Source organism: Castor canadensis, chromosome 3 (assembly GCF_047511655.1).
Source record: "Castor canadensis chromosome 3, mCasCan1.hap1v2, whole genome shotgun sequence".
Lineage (NCBI taxonomy): Eukaryota > Metazoa > Chordata > Mammalia > Rodentia > Castoridae > Castor > Castor canadensis.
Window position 1 is genome coordinate 81,043,970 of NC_133388.1, and position 21,203 is coordinate 81,065,172.

At 42.3% G+C, this 21,203-nt stretch overlaps 1 pseudogene; it reads left to right on the plus strand.

The window, feature by feature from the left end:
* The first annotated feature begins 9,880 nt into the window (after nt 1-9,880).
* LOC109679644 (fat storage-inducing transmembrane protein 1-like) lies at nt 9,881-20,230 on the plus strand (annotated as a pseudogene).
* The last annotated feature ends 973 nt before the right edge of the window (nt 20,231-21,203 follow it).

Below are 21,203 nucleotides of genomic sequence, written 5' to 3' on the forward strand. Positions count from 1 at the left end.
CTTATTAAACTTTAGAGATACAATAGTATTTGTAGCGCTTCTGTAAAGCTGTGCATAGCCATCAGCACAGGCCTCAGGCTTTCAGACTCCCATTACCTATTTGTGTCTGCACTATTCTTTTTGTCTTTCACTGTCTCAAATACCTAGTCATTTCTAGAATATTGTGAAAATTCATCGATCAACTGGTTTAGCTGCCAAGAGAGTACTAATGATATATTTCAGTTACAAGACTATTATAAAATTATGGAAGCGTGAATTAACATTCTTATGTCTATGGCTCAGTCTACGTTACTAAGAGCCTGGACACACTTCTGAATGAAATATTACATTTGCATTCAAATAAGGTAAAATTTTTCTTAAACTTTCTCAAGTGCTTCTGGCTGAATCAGTGGCTTTAGGAATTAAGATTGGGCACATTGTGTTTTTTAATTGCTTTGTATTTTATATGTCCACGTTTAAAATTCATACTAATGTATTGCTCAAAACTTTTATAAATAAAATTGAGATGATTAGTCACCTTTATCAATGAAAGGCAAAAATGTCATTTTCATAAAGTAGATGTTAGCTAAGCCTTCAATCTTTTTTTAATACATTGACTTCAATATATAGTTGGCCTTTTGTATCCATGAGTTCCACATCCATAGATTAAATAAAGTGCAATTCAAAAATATGCATGAGTAAAGAACATATATAAACTTGCTTCTTATTACTCCATAAAAAATACAGCATAACAATGATTTATATCATGTTCACATCGTATTAGTTGTTATCAGTGATCTAGAGATAATTTAAAGTATACAGGAGGATATACATACGCACATGCAAATAGTGTGCACTTTACAGAAGAGACTAGAACATTTACATTTTGGAATCTGTGGGGTGAGGATTTTGCAACCAGTCCCCCAGAGATACCAAGAACGACTGTACCTAATTATACTTGTTTACATCATTATTTACTACTGGTTTGTGTGTGTGTGGGTGTGCGTGTACGTGTGCACGTGTGCATGTGTGTGTATTCTGTGATGTGTGTATGTGTGATGTGTGTGCATGTGTGTGACGGGTGTATATATGTATGTGTGTCTATGTATGTGTGTGGTGTATGTGTGTAATGTGTGTATGTGTATTGTGTGTGTGTGTATGTGTTTGTGATGTGTATGTTTGTATGTATGTGTGTGTATGTATGGGTGTGTCTGTGTGTGGTGTATGTATGTGTGGTGTGTGTCTGTGTATGTGTGTGTATTGTATGTGCATGTGTGGTGTGTGTATTGTGTGTATGTGTGTGTGTGTGGTGCATGTGTATTGTGTGTGGCGTGTGTACATGTGTGTATGTGTGTGTCTGGTGTGTGTATGTGTGGTGTGTGTGTGTAGTGTGTGTATGTGTGTGGTGTGTGTGTAGGTTTTTTGTGTAGTGTGTGGTGTGTGTATTGTGTGTATGTATGTGTGTGTGGTGTGTGGTGGGTGTATTGTGTGTGTGTGTATGTCTGTGTATGTGTGTTTATGTCTGTGTGGTGTGTGTGATTTGTGTGGATGTATGTGTGTGTGATTTTTGTGTGTATTGTGTGTAGGTGGTGCGTGTGTATTCTGTGTGGTGTGTATGTGTGTGGTGTATTTGTGTATGTGTTGGGGTGTGTGTATTGTATGTGTGTATATCTGTGTGGTGTGTATGTGTATAGGTGTGTGTATTGTATGAGTGGTGTGTATTGTGTGTACGTCTGTGGTTTGTATATATGTTTATGTGTGTATGTATGTGTCATGTATGTGTGTGGTGAGTGTATTGTGTGTTTGTGGTGTGTATGTACGTGTGTGATGTGTGTGTAGGTGGTGTGTGTATTGTATGTGTGGGTTGTGTGTGGTGTGTATGTGTGTATGTGGTGTGTGTATGTGTAGTGTGTGTATGTATCTGTTTGTGGTGTGTATGTGTGTATGTATGTATTTGTGTTGTATGTATGGGTGTGTGTGTGGCGTGTGTGTCTCTGTATGTTTATGTGTATGTGTTTGTGTGTGTGTGTGGTGTGTATGTATGCATATGTGTATGTATATGTGTGTGTGTGTGGTGTGCCTCGTGTGTGCTTTTGTGCAGTGTGTGTGTGTATGTGTGTGTGGGTGTATTAAGTGTGTATACTTCTGGGGTGTGTGTATGTGTGTACGTAGTGTGTGTTTGTATTGTGTGTATGTGTGTGTTGTGTGTGTATTGTGTGTATATGTGTGGGTGTGTGGATTGTGTGTATGTGTGTGTGGTGTTTGTATGTGTGGGGTGTGTGTGGTGTGCATGTATTGTATGTATGCGTGATGGTGTGTGTATTTTGTGTATGTATGTGTGTGGTGCGTTTGTATTGTGTGTATGTGTGAGGTGTATGTGTGGGGGTGTGTGGTGTGTGTATTTTGTGTATGTATGTGTGGTGTCTGTGTATTGTGTGTGTGGTGTGTGGATGTGTGTAGTGTGTGTGGTGTGTGTGGTATATGTGTGTGTGGTTGGTGTATGTGTGTGGTGGGTGTATTGTGTATGTGTGTGTATGTCCGTGTGGTGTGTGTGTATGTGTAGTGTGTGTATGTATCTGTTTGTGGTGTGTATGTGTGTATGTATGTATTTGTGTTGTATGTATGGGTGTGTTTGTGGCGTGTGTGTCTCTGTATGTTTATGTGTATGTGTTTGTGTGTGTGTGTGTGTGGTGTGTCTCGTGTGTGCTTTTGTGCAGTGTGTGTGTATGTGTGTGTGGGTGTATTAAATGTGTATACTTCTGGGGTGTGTGTATGTGTGTACGTAGTGTGTGTTTGTATTGTGTGTATGTGTGTACGTAGTGTGTGTGTATTGTGTGTATGTGTGTGTTGTGTGTGTATTGTGTGTGGGGTGTATGTGTGTAGGTAGTGTGTGTGTATTGTGTGTATTGTGTGGAGTGTGTTTAGTGTGTGTGTGTATGTGTATTGTGTGTATATGTGTGGGTGTGTGGATTGTGTGTATTGTATGTGTGGGTTGTGTGTGGTGTGTATGTGTGTATGTGGTGTGTGTGTATGTGTAGTGTGTGATTGTATCTGTCTGTGGTGTGTATGTCTGTATGTATGTATTTGTGTGTGTATGTGTGGTGTGTGTGTCTGTGTATGTTTATGTGTATGTGTGTGTGTGTGTGTGGTGTGTATGTATGCATATGTGTATGTATATGTGTGTGTGTGGTGTGTCTCGTGTGTGCTTTTGTGCAGTGTGTGTGTGTATGTGTGTGTGGGTGTATTACATGTGTATACTTCTGGGGTGTGTGTATGTGTGTAAGTAGTGTGTGTTTGTATTGTGTGTATGTGTGTACGTAGTGTGTGTGTATTGTGTGTATGTGTGTGTTGTGTGTGTGTATTGTGTGTATGTGTGTGTTGTGTGTGTATTGTGTGTGGGGTGTATGTGTGTAGGTAGTGTGTGTGTATTGTGTGTATTGTGTGGAGTGTGTTTATTGTGTGTGTGTGTATGTGTATTGTGTGTATATGTGTGGGTGTGTGGATTGTGTGTATGTGTGTGTGGTGTTTGTATGTGTGGGGTGTGTGTGGTGCGCATGTATTGTATGTATGCGTGATGGTGTGTGTATTTTGTGTATGTATGTGTGTGGTGTGTTTGTATTGTGTGTATGTGTGAGGTGTATGTGTGGGGGTGTGTGGTGTGTGTATTTTGTGTATGTATGTGTGGTGTCTGTGTATTGTGTGTGTGGTGTGTGGATGTGTGTAGTGTGTGTGGTGTGTGTGGTATATGTGTGTGTGGTTGGTGTATGTGTGTGGTGGGTGTATTGTGTATGTGTGTATGTCTGTGTGGTGTGTGTGTATTGTGTGTGTAGTGTGTCTGTGTAAGTGTGTGTGTGTGTTTGTACTTGTGCATGTGTGTGTATATTCATGTGTGTGTGAGGGTGTGTGTGTGGTTTGTATATATGTTTATGTGTGTGTATGTATGCGTCATGTATGTGTGTGGTGAGTGTATTGTGTGTTTGTGGTGTATATGTACATGTGTGATGTATGTGTAGGTGGTGTGTGTATTGTATGTGTGGGTTGTGTGTGGTGTGTATGTGTGTATGTGGTGTGTGTGTATGTGTAGTGTGTGTATGTATCTGTTTGTGGTGTGTATGTGTGTATGTATGTATTTGTGTTGTATGTATGGGTGTGTGTGTGGCGTGTGTGTCTCTGTATGTTTATGTGTATGTGTTTGTGTGTGTGTGTGTGTGGTGTGTATGTATGCATATGTGTATGTATATGTGTGTGTGTGGTGTGCCTCGTGTGTGCTTTTGTGCAGTGTGTGTGTGTATGTGTGTGTGGGTGTATTAAGTGTGTATACTTCTGGGGTGTGTGTATGTGTGTACGTAGTGTGTGTTTGTATTGTGTGTATGTGTGTGTTGTGTGTGTATTGTGTGTATATGTGTGGGTGTGTGGATTGTGTGTATGTGTGTGTGGTGTTTGTATGTGTGGGGTGTGTGTGGTGTGCATGTATTGTATGTATGCGTGATGGTGTATTTTGTGTATGTATGTGTGTGGTGTGTTTGTATTGTGTGTATGTGTGAGGTGTATGTGTGGGGGTGTGTGGTGTGTGTATTTTGTGTATGTATGTGTGGTGTCTGTGTATTGTGTGTGTGGTGTGTGGATGTGTGTAGTGTGTGTGGTGTGTGTGGTATATGTGTGTGTGGTTGGTGTATGTGTGTGGTGGGTGTATTGTGTATGTGTGTGTATGTCCGTGTGGTGTGTGTGTGTTGTGTGTGTAGTGTGTCTGTGTAAGTGTGTGTGTGTTTGTACTTGTGCATGTGTGTGTATATTCATGTGTGTGTGAGGGTGAGTGTGTGTGTGTTTATGAGTGTGTGTATGGGTGTGTGTTGGCATCTGTGTATGTGTGTGTTTGTGTTTGTATGTGTGTATGCTTGTGAGTGTGTATTTGTGTGAGTCTATTTTCGAGTGAGAGTGAGTATGAATGTTGGTGAGAGTGAGAGTGGGTACATGTGTGATTGTATGTGCATATGTTTGTGAGTGTATATTTGTGTGTGTGAGTGTGTAAGAGGGTGTGTGTATGTGTGTTTGAGTGAGTGAGAGTGTGTGTAGGTGTGTGTGTTTGTGTATATGTGTGTGTGATTGCATGTGGTGTTGAGTGTGTGAGTGTGAGTGACTGTGTGTGAGTGTTTTGTTTGTGTGAGTTGGATTGTGAGTATGTGTTTAAATGTGTGTGTGAGTTGTGAGTGTGTGTATGTGTGTGATGTGTGTTAGTGGGTTGGCATCTGTGTTTGAGTATGGAATCAAATGCGTGTGAGTGTGTGTTTGTGTGTGACTGCGAGAAAGAGTAAATGTGTAAATGTGTGTAGGTGTATGAGTGTGAGTGTATATGTATGTGTAGGTGAGTGGGTGAGACTGTAAATGTGTGAGTGTGCGAGCGTGTGTGTTTCGTGTAGATGTGCATGTGTGGTTGTATGTGAGTGCATGTGTAGCTGAGTGTGAGTGTGTGTGTGTGTGTGTATGTGTGTGAATGTGTGAGTGCATCTGTGTGTACATGTGTATTTGAAGATGAGGTTCTATGTTCACGGGTGTGAGAGTTATTGTGAGTGTGTTAGAGTGTGACAGTGTGTATGTTGGTGTGTGCAGGTGTGTATGTGCAGGTGTGTGTAAGTGAGTGTGTGAGTGTGTTTGTATTTGAATGTGAGTGGGTATTTGGGTGCAGGTGTGTGAATGAGTGTGTATGTTAGTGTGTTCAGGTGTGTGTGTGTGTTTATGTGTGTGAGCGTATGTAGTGGGGGATATGTGGGTGAGTATGAGAGTGAATGTGTGTGTGTATTTGTATGTTATTGTGTTGGCTTGGGTGTATTGACGTTTGTGTGAGTATGCGTCTGTAAGTGTGAGTGTGATTTTGGGTGAGTGTGTGAATGTGAGTGTAGAGTCTGTGTGTGTTGATTGTGAGTTCACATGTGTGCATTAGTGTTTGTGTATATCTATGTGTTTGTGTGTTTGTATGTGTATGAATGTGTGTTTTTGTGTATGTGTCTGTGTACGTGTGTGTGAATTTGTGAATGTGTGCATGAGAGTGTGCATGTAGGTCTGTGTTTCTGTAGGTTTGTGTGTGTATATGTATATATGTGAATGTGTATGGGTGTGAGTGTATATGGGTACGTGTTGTGAGTGTGTGTGTATGAAAGTGTGTGGGAATGTGTACGTGTGAGTGTACGGGAGGGTGTCAGTCTGTAAAGGTGTGCACAAATGTATGATTGCTGATGACTGTGAGTGTGACTGTGTATGTGCGTGTTTGTATGAGTGTGAAAGTGTGTAGGTGTGTATAGATGACAGTGTGTATATGTGTGAGTGTGTGACTGCATGTGTGTGTGTATGTACGTGAATGTGTGGTGTCTCAGTGTGAGTGAATGTGTGAGTCTGTGTGTGTGTATGTGTGTCTGAGTGTGTGAGTGTGAGTCTGTGTGTGCATGTGAGTGTGTTGGCTTGCATGTTGGTGTGTGTGTGCGATGTGGGTGAGTGGGTTGGCTTGTGTGTTAAGAGTATGGATTCAAATGTGTGAGTGTGTGCTTCTCTGTGTGTGTGTGTGAATGTATGTGTTTGAGTTTGAGTGTGAATGTGTGCATGTGTGTGTGAGTGAGTGTGTGTGTGTCTTAGGGTCCTGGTCAACCAATTCTCTTCTCTGTTCCACTCATGGTTGTGTTTTAACTTACTGACCCATTTCTCTTCGTTTAGAGTTGCATTCATTTTTCTGGTTTGAATGTCCGGTAATTTTTTACATTAGATGCCAGATATTTTACTTCTAAAAATTCATTATTACTAGTGGTACTGGGGATTGAATTCAGGGTCTCAAACTTACTAGGCTAGTGCTCTACAACTCGAGCCACGCCCCCAGCCCCACGTATTTTAAATTTGACCCTGTTGAATCTTCTTGTACTTCTATAAATATTCCTGAGCTGTGTTCCGGCCTGTAGGTAAGTTGTGTAGAAACAGTCTGATTCTTTAAAGGTTTGCTTTCAGGTTTGTTAGTTTAGACCAGTGAAGGCTTTGGTCTTGCTTTAATTTTGCCTCACTACACTCAGTCCTCTGTATCTATGGGTACATATCCATGGATTCAATCCTCTGTGGATCTAAAATTTTTTAAAAATTACATTTATAGTACACAGATTTTTTGTCATTATTCCCTAAATAATACAGTATAACTATATCCCGTTTGCATTGAATTAGGTAATCTATGGATGATTAAAAATAACAGGAGAACGTACAGAGATCACATGTAATTCTACGGCATTTTATGTAAAGCAGTTGCGCCACCAAGATCTGGGATCCTTGCTGATATCCAAAGCGGAGAGGACAGGGTCTCATGTTAGCTGGGGATGACAGGGTTCTAACGGAAGCCTGCAAGTTCACAGGTGACAGCTGTAGTTTCCTACACATATCCCCAAACCAACCGGTCTTACCATACAGCATGTCACAGATCATCTCCTCTCCTCTCGCAGATGAAGAGAAACCGCTGCTCTGCACTACAAAGCCACTTAGCAGCACCGCCCTCCCTCCCCACCCGGACACCTGTCCCCTTCACTGGGACCCCCGGAGGGAGAGGGGATGATAGAGCGAGCTACGGCAGAGCAATCCCGGCGGAACCTGAGAATTTTGACACAGGGTAAGTAAGGTCTTGGCTTGACGAGGCAAGGAAGACTCAAGGGTGGTGCTTCCAGACAACAATGGGAGCCCAATGACAAAAGCACCGAGATTCCTGCGCGGACTGCAGGGCTGAGCCGCGAAACGTCTTTTCTCGCCACGCCCTCCCTAAGGCCCGCAGTGAGGGCGCTGGGGACCCAGCCGCGGGGTGGCGTGGGGGTGAAGGACCCACCACGCACTTGATGTGGTGAGCGGCTGTTCCCGCCCCGATGTTCATCTCCGCCGGGAGTGGCCACCCTCCTGGCAGAAATTGGGCCTGCTTAAACTGGAGGAGCAGGAAAGACAGCCGACTCGCGTCCGGGAAGCAGCTGCCGCGCTCCACCCAGCACCCTACCAGGGGCTACAGACATGGGGTCAGGCTCCCGAACGCAGGAGGCGGGGAGGCGCCGACGCAAGGAACCAATCACCACAGACGCTCCCACGTGATTAACCTTGACCAATAGGAGGCCGCGGCAATAGCGGCGGAGCAACTCAAACGCGCTTACGAAGAGAGATGGGGGTTCCGTCTTTTCTTCTCTTCCGCTCGGCTTCCTGGAGGCGAGTATTGGCTCGCGGGCGCATCGAGGAGCGGCGGCGGCCGGTATGTGGGCTCTTTAGCAGCGAAGACCGGAGAGGGGTGGGGGCGAAGCGGGGCAGCACAGAGCTGCGTAGCCGACAGGGCGCGTGTACATGACCTGGCGGGGGAGGGAAGGTTCGCGGCTTCTGCGATCTAGAGGGTGGGGTGATGCCGCAGTAAGAAGCGCGTGTGGACCTCGCTGGAAAGAAGGCGCGGCGGGCACTGGCGCAGAAGATTTGTCTCCTAGGACAGACCCTCCTCTGCTGGCTTAAAATTGGGACAGGCGGTGGTGTCCTGACATTGGACTTTCAAACCTGATTTAAGGGGTGGGTGATAACTTGCTGCCTACTTTATCGCCCCTTTTTATTGTCAAGTTCCAGAACAGGTGACAGTGCAGGCAGTGATCCCGAGTGAATCTGTTGATGTTTGAGAATCACAAAGATGAGATGGACAGGAAGAAAGATTGTAGACACTTCGTTTACCTAACACCACCCACCATTATGCAGATGAGCACGTGCTCAGTACTGTAGTTGAGTTCTGTAGTAGAATGACTGAGGCAGTAGTTCGTTGATTCTGCCAAATCCACACAAGAACAAAGCTGCTGAATCTCAAGCATCAGTATACGTTCTGCTTTGAAAGTATTCATTGTGAAGCTTTACGCACATAAAGCAGATGACTAGAGCAGCAGTTAATTTCATTCCCAAAGGGATTCTTCCTGTCTATATGTTACTACCAGAATCCAGGCAAACACTGTATATATTTTAAATGATAAAATTTGCAGATGGCCCACAGGACATAATTCTGGAAAAAAGTGAAAGGAAGTTTAAAATGAGGGAGAAATTTTTGTGTTGTGCAGTGACTTCAGGATTGCAACTTTACAGAGGCCATTGGGAAGAAAAGGTAATTTTACCTATTGAAACCTTCCCGGACAGATTACAAAGCCATATAGATCCATTATGTTAGTCCACGTAGCTCCACTAAGACTTTTTAAGAAAGAGTTGCATTTAGATATGTTCCCCAAACTAATGCTTTATCTTCCAGGAAACTAGTTGCAACTTAGAAATGGAGGCTGAGGAGTTAAGTGGCAGAGAATTGACAATCGATTCCATAATGAGCAAAGTGAGAGATTTTAAAAATGAAGATCTTACTGATGAGCTAAGCTTGAATAAAGTCTCTGCTGATACTACAGGTAAGCTTTTTCTTTTTTCCTTTTATAATTCATTGCGATGCTGGGTATTGAACTCACGACCTCACACATGCTAAGCAAATGTTGTACTACTGCGCTATATCTCTAGCCTCTTGTTTTTAAAGAAGCAAAAACAAAAAAAGCAATTAACTTAAAGTGTCCTGTAAGGTATAAGGAAGTAGATGTTAACCTCTGTGTTAATATAATGTACATTTCTCAGTCGTTGATGCTTATCTACCAGAGTGCACTTTATTTGAACCTGTTTGTCTGGAACTAGTCCACAACTGTCTGCTTGTTTTAAAAAGATGAAACATCATCTGGACTTGGTGGCTCCCATCTGTCATCTCAGCACTTAGGATGCTGAGGCAGGAGGATCTCTAGTTCTCTTATTCAGCTGGGGCTGTGCAGCAAGGTGAAGGCCAGCATGAGCACATAGTGAAACCCTGTCTCAAAACACAAAGAAAGAGAGAGAGGTAGGAAGGGAAAGGGCTGGGGAAGGGGGGTGGAGAAAGAGAGGGAAGAGGGCAGGGAAAGAAAGAAATGATCTTTCTTATTAGTGTGCTTACAGGTACTTTTCTTAGTACTTTCATTATTGTTAGCTATTTCCGCTGATATGCCTGCCATCAGTAGATACGCCTTCTTTTCCATTCCTTTTTTACTCTGAATGAGCACATGTTATCAATGTTAATATTACATATAAATTTAGCATCAAACACTGGATTTTTGATTTGAAGAATTGGTCTCTTTCTCCCCTGGCCCTTTTTTTTCTATCCTTTCTTACTCTCTGTTCCAGTTACAGTGGCTTTCCTGATGTCTCTTCTGTATCCTAGAGCAGCGCATGTCCCAATGCCTTTGCTGTTGACCTATGCCTTTATTTGTTTTGTTTTTAGCAGTACTGGGGTTTGAACTCTACATCTTGAGCCACTCCACAAGCCCTTTTCTGTGATGGGTTTTTTTTCAAGATAGGGTCTCACAAAGTGTTTGCCCTGGCTGGCTTCAAACCGCAATCTTCCTGATCTCTGACTCCTGACTAGCCAAGATTACAGGTGGGAGCTACTGGTGCCTGGCTTGAAGGGTTATTCTTGATGTTTCTACGGGTTGGGATTCCACAGAGAGAAAACTGACAGCTGCAAAAAGTCCTATAAATTCTGAAGGTCTAGATCAGGCTAGCTATGTGTTGGTGAGACCAGGAAATTATCAGGGCCTTTCAGAGAAATGTAGGTAACTTGGAGGAAGAAGAAAATAACTATCAGCTTCTAATCTTTTGTAAAGCTGGTTTTCTGTGGTGGTTTTGTAAGTAAATTTGAGGTATGCTGAAAGAATGTTGACTGGGTAAGGCTGTAAAGAAAGTTAGGACCAGAGCAAGAAGTTTTTGAGTTTTTCATGAAATAAATGATAGATGGAGGATTTTCTAGTATGAATTGTTACTGTCTTAAAAATTATTACTGATATTATAACTGTTTAACTATAACTTGAAGGAAAAAATGCAGTTTGGAATTGTTTTATGTTTATCTCTGTTGTGATATATTTTGTTGTCCTTATTCAGCTAACTCAGGAACTGCTAACCAAATTATGATGATGGCGAACAACCCAGAGGACTGGTTGAATTTCTTGCTTAAGTTAGAGAAAAATAGTGTCCCCCTGAATGATGCTCTTTTAAATAAATTAATTGGTCGTTATAGTCAAGCAATCGAAACACTTCCTCCAGATAAATATGGCCAAAATGAGAGTTTTGCTCGAATTCAAGTGAGATTTGCTGAATTAAAAGCGTAAGTATTAGCATTTTAACTTCGCTTGACTATGTTATATAATATGTAACTATATCGTAAAGAGGGAAAACAAAAGCATATCAAATTAATATTTTTTGGCCAAATACTTTTGCCTTTAGTGTAAATTAGTTTACATGAAAAGGGACTAGTGTAAACTGTTTTCTATGTACATGTTTCAAAAAGACCTACAAATTTTAGACTCTGCCTAAAAAGATTTTTTAAAAATAACTTGTTTTATTTTATACACAGGAGAAATCAAATTCCATGTCTTTTGGAAAATAAAGTGAAGCACTACCAAATTTAGGTAGCTATGTCTTTTTTTGAAAAAAAACCAAAAAGTGTGGACTGACTCTGAGTTTTTATTACAGTATGCAAGAGCCCGATGATGCACGTGACTACTTTCAAATGGCCAGAGCCAACTGCAAAAAGTGTGCTTTTGTGCATATATCTTTTGCACAATTTGAACTGTCTCAAGGTAATCGAAAGGTGTCAAATGCACATTTGAAGTAAAAGAGCATCCTAAACTAACACGTCCTAATATCAAATCATATTCGAAGTGGAAATTTAAGGCAAAAGTTGATCAGATGAGAAAATGGAGGTGCTACTTAAACATAAAAACAATATTCATTATAGTAGCTCTTTTAATTAATGAACATCAGCATGAACATAGTGTTTGTGCTATAAGAGTCAGGATACATCTAAAGAAGAGTTGCTTCTTCACTGAGTATCGTAAAATGAAAGACACATAACTTTTAGAATTTAAACTGTTGTTTTATAGCAGTGAAATGTACATCTTTGGAATACATAAAGTGAGTTAGCTATAAAAAAGAAATTTTAAGCCACTGCAATGTGGCAGTAGCCTTAAGGTCAAAATTATGATTATTTTGAACAGACTTGATAGGCTCTCAGGAAATAGGCAACATCCCTGAAATCTTCTGCTCAGTCTGGTGTGTGTGTGTGTGTTTTGTAGAGGTGGAGGGTATTCCATAGTTTTTATTAGATTTTCAAAGGGAGTCTTAAAATACCAAACTCTCAAATTACTAGTTCTTATCTAAGTTGTTCATTTGCTGTCTAAAAATTCTTTATTATGTGAACTTTTACTGCTGTTCTCAATAAATGTGTGGATTTAACCACTATCAAATATGTTCATGTTCTTTAAAATTTGTAAACCTTGTAAACTGACAGAAACTAGAAATAGAAGTCATCTCTTAATCGTCTTTTTTACTCTGAGTGCCAGTGTGTGGCATTATAGCTCATGGGTCCTGTAATTGTTGATAACACTCCATATTTGCATGATGTGTACATTTAAAATTTATAAATCAAGTACAAAGGATAAATTTTGCATTTCAAAGAAAATTTGTTTGGCAGTCTGTCATCAGAAAGGTAATTATCGTTCAGTCATTTTGTATTTAGGGAATGGAATAGCTAAGTCTGACAGCTAAAGTTGATCACTTTTTTTTTTTTTTAAACACAAATCCTTTTAGCCAAAGATGTCAACCTTGCCTTGATGACTAAATGTTTCTGTGAATGATATTTCTTACAGTGTGTTCTAAGAGACTGTTGCTCTTAGGACTACTTTAATATCTAGAATTGCCTGTTTCTAACTGCTGTAATTAGATTTTGCTTTTTCTTTTGTATTGCTCTGTTAAACTTCTGTTGCTTCTGAAAGTGAACAATTTATAAATGAATACAAAATAGTAAATTGCATATTACACAATGAAACTCTTTGAATACGTAGTGTTATCAGAAGAGAGTTGATTATATGCATGAGAAATGAGACATTGCTTATTTGCCTATGAAATCTTATGCATAAGTCTTGGGACAATTATCTTTGCTTAAGTGTTCTAAATTTTTTCTTAGGCTCTGATGAAATAAATACGTATTTGGAGTTTGGGCTGAAGAGTGCTTTATAAAATGACAATTATCCTTTTTTGCTTCTTCATAAAGCTGTAGAAAGTGGAGCAGTACCGTTAGAAATGCTGGAAATTGCCATATGTAATTTAAACCTACAAAAGAAGCAGCTGCTTTCAGAGGAGGAAAAGAAGGGTTTATCAGGTAACTATTAACGTGTGCTAATATTTTTCCACGGTAGATAGTACTGCAGAAAGGATTCAGAATAACTTTTTGTAGGACTAATATTTACATGGAATACTCAAAATCTGTTTAGTTGCAAATGGAAATGAGATAAGACTATTAGAAGTAAAAAGATCTTACCTACCTTGTTGATACTTATCTTTTGTGCCTAATCAAAATTTCATTGGTAACATTAAAAACAACTCAATCAAAGCAAGAGAATGGCTTTGTGCTTATAGAAACAGAGTGTGCTGTTTATCCCAGGGAGACAATTATATAAAGAGAATTGAAGAGGTAATTAGAATTGCCTGATAACATCTTCATGTCTTCTTACAGGAGGGCAATTATTTATTATAAATTGATTTTTAAAATTTTCTTACGTGTAAGATTACTTTTTCTTTTTGATGGAAGTGGGGTTTGAACTCAGGGCTTTGCACTTGCAAAGCATGCGCTCTTATGGCTTGAGCCACACCTCCAGCCCTGTAAGATTACTTTTTGTGTACTTTTTATGTCCTTACAAATTTAACCACAGTTTTGAAATTTTTACAGCATCTACAATGTTTACTGTTCAAGAATCATTCTCCAGTTCAGTTGGACATTTACAAAAGTAAGGACATGGGTTGTGATTCCAGAGGACAGGCTACCAAAGCCAGGTTTTTGTATGGGTAAGAAAACTCATCATTTATGTAAGTATGTCTACATAAGAGTTTTTTTGTAAGTGTAACCATGTTTAACAGTAAATGGAAATACACATGAATATTATTCTTTGAAAAACTGGGTACTTTCTTTTTGTTTAGAGAGAACATACCACCACAAGATGCCGAAATAAGTCATCGAAATCCCCTGAAACAAACTAACAAAACTAAACGGGTGAGTCACTTTCAGTCTGCTTTGATGAAGGTGGTGGTAGTGAAGTCTTTGCATTTCCCAGTTGATTACTCAGTCTTTCAAATCATTTCAGTCGTGCCCATTTGGAAGAGTCCCAGTTAACCTGCTAAATAGCCCAGATTGTCATGTGAAGACAGATGGTTCTGCTGTGCCAACTTTTACAAAAAGGTATGGTTGAGTTTTAATTTTTAAATTTGTGTATATTTAAAGATTGATGGCAGAATGGTTTTAAACTCTTTTTCACTGAGTAACAGTAATTATGATTAAAGTTTTTGGTATTTTTGTTCTTTTTGTTCCAGACTGGCCTGGAACTCACTATCTTCCTGCCTCCAGTTCCCAAAGGTTGGGATTATAGGTGTGCACTACCATACCGGGCTGAAGTTACTGAGTTCCTAAATGCTCTCAGGAACAAAAAAATGAATAGAGAAAGTGACTTTTCAGGTTTTTCACTCATTAAAAATATTTATTAAAAAATTAGGAACATGTTAGAGTGAAGCTTAAAAGGCTGTCAACATCCTTGGAGTTAAAACTCCTGATGTTTGGGTATTTCTTCCTATGGGTCACCTCTTGGATAAGATTCTCTTCCTAGTGCATTTGAGAGTCTCCACAGCAGGGTGGAAGGTAAGGGGGAAGAATAGCTATCAGTGGGAAAAAAGGATGAATTCAATCATTTACTTTAGAGTTACGGACTTTAAGAAATGGGAGAGGGATTGGGGTGTACCTCTGATAGAGTGTGTACTTAACATGTGCAAGGTCCTGGGTTCAATCCCCAGCACCAAAAACAGCAACAGATGAGTTAATTAGCTGCTGGGGAAGATGGTGCATGCCTCCACAACCCCAGGTAATAGGGAGGTGGAGCCCTTTGAATCTAGCTACTTAGGGCCAGCCTGGGCAATATAGCAAGACTCCATGTCTTTAAAAAGAGAAAAAGCAAGGCTAGGTAGTGAAACGTTCCTCACATACAATATATTTCCCCTCAATTTGGGTGCTTATTCCCTTATAAGAAATAAGAATATGCCAGGCTTGGTGTCTCATGCCTGTAATCCCAGTACTTGGGAGTCTGAGGTAGGATGATCGTGAGTTTGAGGCCAGCCTGGGCTACATAGTGAGACCCTATATTAAAAAGCCAAAAAAGAAAAAAAGAAATGGGGTATAGTTCAGCTAAAGAAGAGAGTTTTTCTTACTTGTTCTTATTTCTAATTATGCGTATATCAATCATTTCACAAATACACCTGAGAAGCACAGCTTATTTTTAACTTGTATCTTCAATAATTAGTCCTGTTATATTTAAAACTTGAATAAATACTAATATTAAAGGGGCATTTTGTTTATGTGTATGTGTGTGTTGGTGTATGAGTGTGTACAATTGTGTGTTTTGTTTTGTCTGTGTAAGTGTGTGTGTGTCCTTGTGAATGTGGGTGTGTGTGAGTGTGTGTATGTACATATGTGTGAGTGTGTGAGGATGAGGGAGTCCTTGTGTTTCGGAGTGTGTATGGGTGTGTGTGTGTGTGTGTTGGCATCTATGTGTGTTGTTTGTATATGTGTATGTTTGTGAGTGTGTTTGTGTGTGAGTCTATTTTTGAGTATGAGTGAGTATGAATGAGTGTGTGAGTGAGTGTGAGAGTGGGTGCATATGTGATTTTGTTTGTGTGTGAGTGTAAGTGTTGGAGTGTATGTGTGTGGTAGTGTAAGTGTTGTGAATGTGTGTATGTGTGAGTGTATGTGTGTGAGGGTGTGCATGTGTAGGTGAATATATGTGTGAGAACGTGAACTTGTTTTTGTGTGAGGGTGTATGAGTCTCTGAGTGTGTGAAGGTGTGTGTATCTGTGTGTGTGAGTCAATGTGTGTATGTGTGTTTGCATGTAGGTGTGTATGTGTGAGTGTTTATGTGTGGGTTAGTGTGAGAGTGAGTGACTTAGTCTCTGTCAGTGTATTTGTATGTTAGTATGTTGGTAGTGTGTGACTGTCACTCAAGCCACTTGGGAGGTCTTCGGGAGAGGGCAGGGTGGAGAGAGGTGTTTCCTCAGCACCCTTCAGGGGTGGGGACTGTGTCTCTTATACCTGGGTCTTTGAGTTTTGACGGCTGTGTGAGAGGCAGGAGTTCCCAGAAGCTGCATGGGGCCCAGCGTGGGGCAGGCCCTGCTTCCCAGAGGGTCCTGATTATCCTGCTGGAGACCAGCAGCTTCAAGAAAGGAGGTTGAAGTAGGACTCCTTTGTCCTCTTACTGGCTTTGGCTCCCCCACTAAACTGTCTGTGGGAACCTAGCTCAGTGTTTCTGTCTTGTTCTTTTTCCTATCTGAAGTCTTATGTTTTCTTACTTCAAGAAAATAGTTTCACCAAAGTCTTCAGCTATCCTACTCTATAGAAGAAAACATCCCTTTGATGCCCCAAGATGAAAAAAATATATTAAAATTATTTTCTAACCAAGTCTTGAGACAGGCCCTCCCCCACCAGCCTCAGAAACTTAGCATCAGAGTAGACGTGGAGATAGCAGAAGATAAGCATGTTTTCTGATAGAACCTAAGAGTATCTGCGTTAGCTCTACTCTGGAGCTATTTCAGACTTTAGAAGAGGTGGCCCATGAATGCAGAACCAGAGAAACTGGCAGACACTGACGCCTCCCACTCAGAACCCCAGGCTTCAGACAAACTAAAAGTCAGGCGGATGGAGTTCACATCACTATATCTAGATCTTTCTCCACAACATGTCATGCATGCTTTCTAAACGTACTTCCAGGGGTGCTGATGGACTTACCACAAGAGGTAAAAGGGGTACCTATTTCACAAACAGGGACTTTTTTGTTTTGAGGTAGAGTCTTACTGTGTTGTCCAGACTCAACTAGTCCTCCTGCCTTAGCTGGAGTAGGTATATACCACCACATCTGGCCCAAATAGGTGATATTAAAAGAGTAACTCTGCTGGGCTCCAGTGGTTTACACCTGTAACCCTAGCTACTCAGTAGGCAAAGATCCTGAGGATTGTGGTTCAATGCCAGCCCTGGGCAAATAGTTCACAAGACACTATTTTGGAAAAAAAACTCTCACAGAAAAGGGCTGATGGAGTGGCTCAAGCAGGAAGAACACCTACCTAGCAAGTGTGAGGTCTTGAGTTCAAACCCCAGTACTGCCAAAAAAAAGAGTAACTGTCCAGATCCCCAGCCTCTGTGTTCTCTTTCCTCAAAAAAGCTTTACTGTGAAGTTGTCATGCCGGATCTCCTTCCCATTTTATCAGCTCACATAGAACTTGTATTACTTCCAGGGTGCCAAACTAAGAGGGAATTTATAAAACTGAGCCTCATCTGATCAAGGGTCCATGGACTATCCATTCGCCTCAGTAGGAAACATTTCCAATACAGTCATCAAAATGTAAGCGATTGTCCTAATCATATATTTAGTACTACTAATAATTATGGAAATTTGATGTAAAATAAAAAAATTAACTTGTAGGGCTTTATGATCACAGGAATTTTTTTTTTGGTAGTACTGGGGTTTGATCTCAGGGTCTACACTTTGAATCACTCCACCAACCCTTTTTTGTAATGGAGTTTTTCAAGATAGGGTCTCGCAAATTATTTGTCTGGGCTGACATCAAACCATGATCCTTCTGATCTCTGCCTGCTGAGTAGCTAGGATTACAACTTGAGCCACCAGCACCCATTCACAGGAAATTCCCCGCCCTCCCCCCCCCCAGGTGCTGGGGTTTGAACTCAGTGGTTTGTGCTTGCTAAGCAGGCGCTCTACCACTTAAGTTATACCTCCAGCCCAGGAAAATTTTTTTTCATTATTGTACTGGAAGTACATTGCAACATTTACAAAAGTACTGACAAGTTATCATAGTTGAATTCACCCCCTCCTTCATCTTTCCTCCCAGGAAGTTTTTTAAAATGAATTTTATTTATTATTTTGGTAGAACTGGGGTTTTAACTCAGGACTTTGCACTTGAAAAGCAGATGCCCTGTCACTTGAGCTACACCTCCATTCTTTAATTTTGAATTACATCCTTTTTTTACAAAGTGTGATACATGATCAATGAAAAAACCTTGGGTTGGGAGGCACAGCTCAAGTGGTAGAGCGCCTGCTTAGCAAGTGCAAGGGCCTGAGTTAAACCCCATCATAAACACAAACAGTGCCCCATTTGATATGATGCCTGACATATTCATCTAGTTTGCACAACCACCAGTTCGCACAGCTGTCTTCAACCAAACTAGCCCCTTAGAGCCCCTCCTCCATCCAGACAGGAGTTGGAGCTTGGGCAAGCTGCTGGCTTCATAGCACTGGAAAGGACATCCCAGCTAATAGGCTTTCCAGGGCCTGAGGTGGACACAATGTTGTAGACACTCACCTTGCTGCTCAGAACCCAGGGAGAACAACCAGACCACTTTGGTGATAAGACACAGATTTGTTTTAATGACTTCCAAGGTTTAGTTTTATCTTCATGGCCTGTGATTTTTCTATGGAGTAAAATCATGCTAGAATTTAGGTAGCGGTAGAGGGACTTTGACCAAACTGAGGCAGGCGACTCAAGCAGGCTGTGGACAAGAATAGTCTTGAACAGCAGGCCTAACCCTGAGCTATGAATTAGAACGTGGCTGGAGCTGAGGACACAGAGCTAACAGGAAAGGGCCCAGGCTGCTGTCAGAACACACTTCCACACACCCAAGGCCAGGACCCTGCTGACGTGGCAGCACGCCATCCTGGCCCCTGACTGCCCCCCACCTCTCTCCGTGGCTTGCCAGCTGCCATCAGGCCTCTGGCCTGTATCTGCCACACCTGTCACTGTCTGTTCTTGTCCGCAGAGTGTTGGGGGGATCAGCCCCTCCTCTGCTGCCCAGCAGAGCAGGCAGTTAGTGGGGAGGGGAGGGAACATGGAGCGGGGGCGGTGGTGGGGGCTAGGGCCCAAATCCAGGCACTGCTGGGTTGCCTGGTCAAGGTGCTGCTCTGGGTGGCCTCTGCCTTGCTGTATTTTGGAAGTGAACAGGCTGCCCGCCTCCTGGGCAGCCCCTGCTTACGGCGCCTCTACCATGCCTGGTTGGCAGCTGTGGTCATCTTCGGATCCCTTCTGCAGTTCCATGTCAACTCTCGGACTATCTTCGCTAGCCACGGCAACTTCTTCAACATGTGAGTTCACTCAAAGCCCTGGGAGCAGGCTCCCTGCACTCTGAGAGCCCAGCTCCCTTCTTCGGGCTTCTGTTCTCCTGCCAGTCGGAACACTAAAAATAGGCTAGGTGGTTGAGAAGGTCAGGGGAGGGGGAGGGGAACAGAGCCTGGGGGTACAGGGCAAGTCAGGAATAGGGCTGAAGAGGAAATGTGGGCCCTAGAAGGCCAAGTTTAGGCATGAGATGGACTAGTTTAAATGACTGGGGCTGTCAAGGGTGTGGGAAGGAGAAGCGCTGCTGATGTGCAGAACTGGACAGAGTAATCCAGGGTGGAGGATGGGTTGGGGGTCTTAGCAGCCTTTCCTCTTCTCTGCCCACAGAAAGTTTGTGAATTCCGCATGGGGCTGGACCTGCACCTTCCTGGGGGGCTTTGTGTTGCTGGTGGTGTTCCTGGCTACACGGCGCGTGGCAGTGACCGCCAGACACCTGAGCCGACTGGTGGTGGGGGCAGCTTGTGGCGAGGGGCCGGCCAGGCCTTCTTCCTCATTGAGGACCTGACTGGTTCTTGCTTTGAGCCTCTACCCCAGGGCCTGCTGCTCCATGAGCTGCCTGACCGCCGCAGCTGTCTGGCTGCTGGCCACCAGTGGCGGGGCTACACAGTCTCCTCCCACACCTTCCTGCTCACCTTCTGCTGCCTGCTCATGGCCGAAGAAGCAGCAGTGTTCGCCAAGTACCTGGCCCATGGGCTGCCGGCTGGCACACCCCTGCGCCTTGTCTTCCTGCTCAATGTGCTGCTGCTGGGCCTCTGGAACTTCTTGCTGCTCTGTACTGTCGTCTGTTTCCACCAGTACACTCACAAGGTGGTGGGTGCTGCAGTGGGCACCTTTGCTTGGTTCCTCACCTATGGCAGCTGGTATCATCAGCCCTGGTCACCAGGGAGCCCAGGTCATGGGCTCTTCCCCCACCCCCACTCCAGCCGCAAGCATAACTGAAAGAAATAAAGGCACATCAGGCCTGGCTCTGGCTCCTGTCATCATTTATTTGGGGCCTGGAAAGAGTGGGTAGGGTAAGAATAAGGTCTAGTGCCGGGCCACAGTGGTTCACCTCTGTAATCCTACCTACTCAGGAGGCAGAGACCAGGAGGACTGTGGTTTGAAGCCAGCCTAGGCAAATAGTTCTCCAGACCTTATTGAAAAAAAAACCATCACAAAAATAGAAGTGGTAGAGTGGCTCAAGGTGAAGGCCTTGAGCTCAAACATCAGTACTGCAAAAAAAAAAAAAAAGAAAAATGAAAAATGATGTTGCTGGCATTCCTTAGCTATCCCTGATGTCATCAACTTTGTCCTTTTTTTTACATGATCTCTGTCTCCCCTGCTGTTCCCCTCCTTTCAGTCTCCTGGTCTGCAGACCTCTAGCAATCTGGGACTGTGATATCAAAGAATGGTACTACTAAGGCAGATAACAGTGCCCTTTGTTATATATATATATATTCTATGAAATATATTCATAGAATTCTATGAAAATAGAAGAATGAGGTGGGTCATGCCTGTAATTCTAGCTACTCAGGAGGAGAGGTCAGGAGGATTGTGGTTCAAAGCCACAAGCCAAAGTTTTATATATATATATATTTTTTTTTTTTTTTTGAGGTACTGGGGATTATACCCAGGGCCTGGTATGTGCTAGACAAGTGATCCGCACTGAGCTATGCCCCCAGCCCTTGCTTTTTTAAAAAAACTTATCAGTATATAATATTTGTACAGGGGGATACATTGTAATATTTACATCTGTGCTTGCAATATATCTTAGTTAGATTACCGCCTCCATGTTTCTCCCTCTTTCCTCCTCCCCCATTCTTAGAGAACAATTTCAACAGGTTTCATTCTTCTATTTGTGTGTGGGGGTGGGGGTGGTGGTACTGGGGGGTTGAATTCAGGTCCTACAAACTACATATTGAGCCACTCAACCAGCCCTTTTTTGTGAAGGGTTTTTT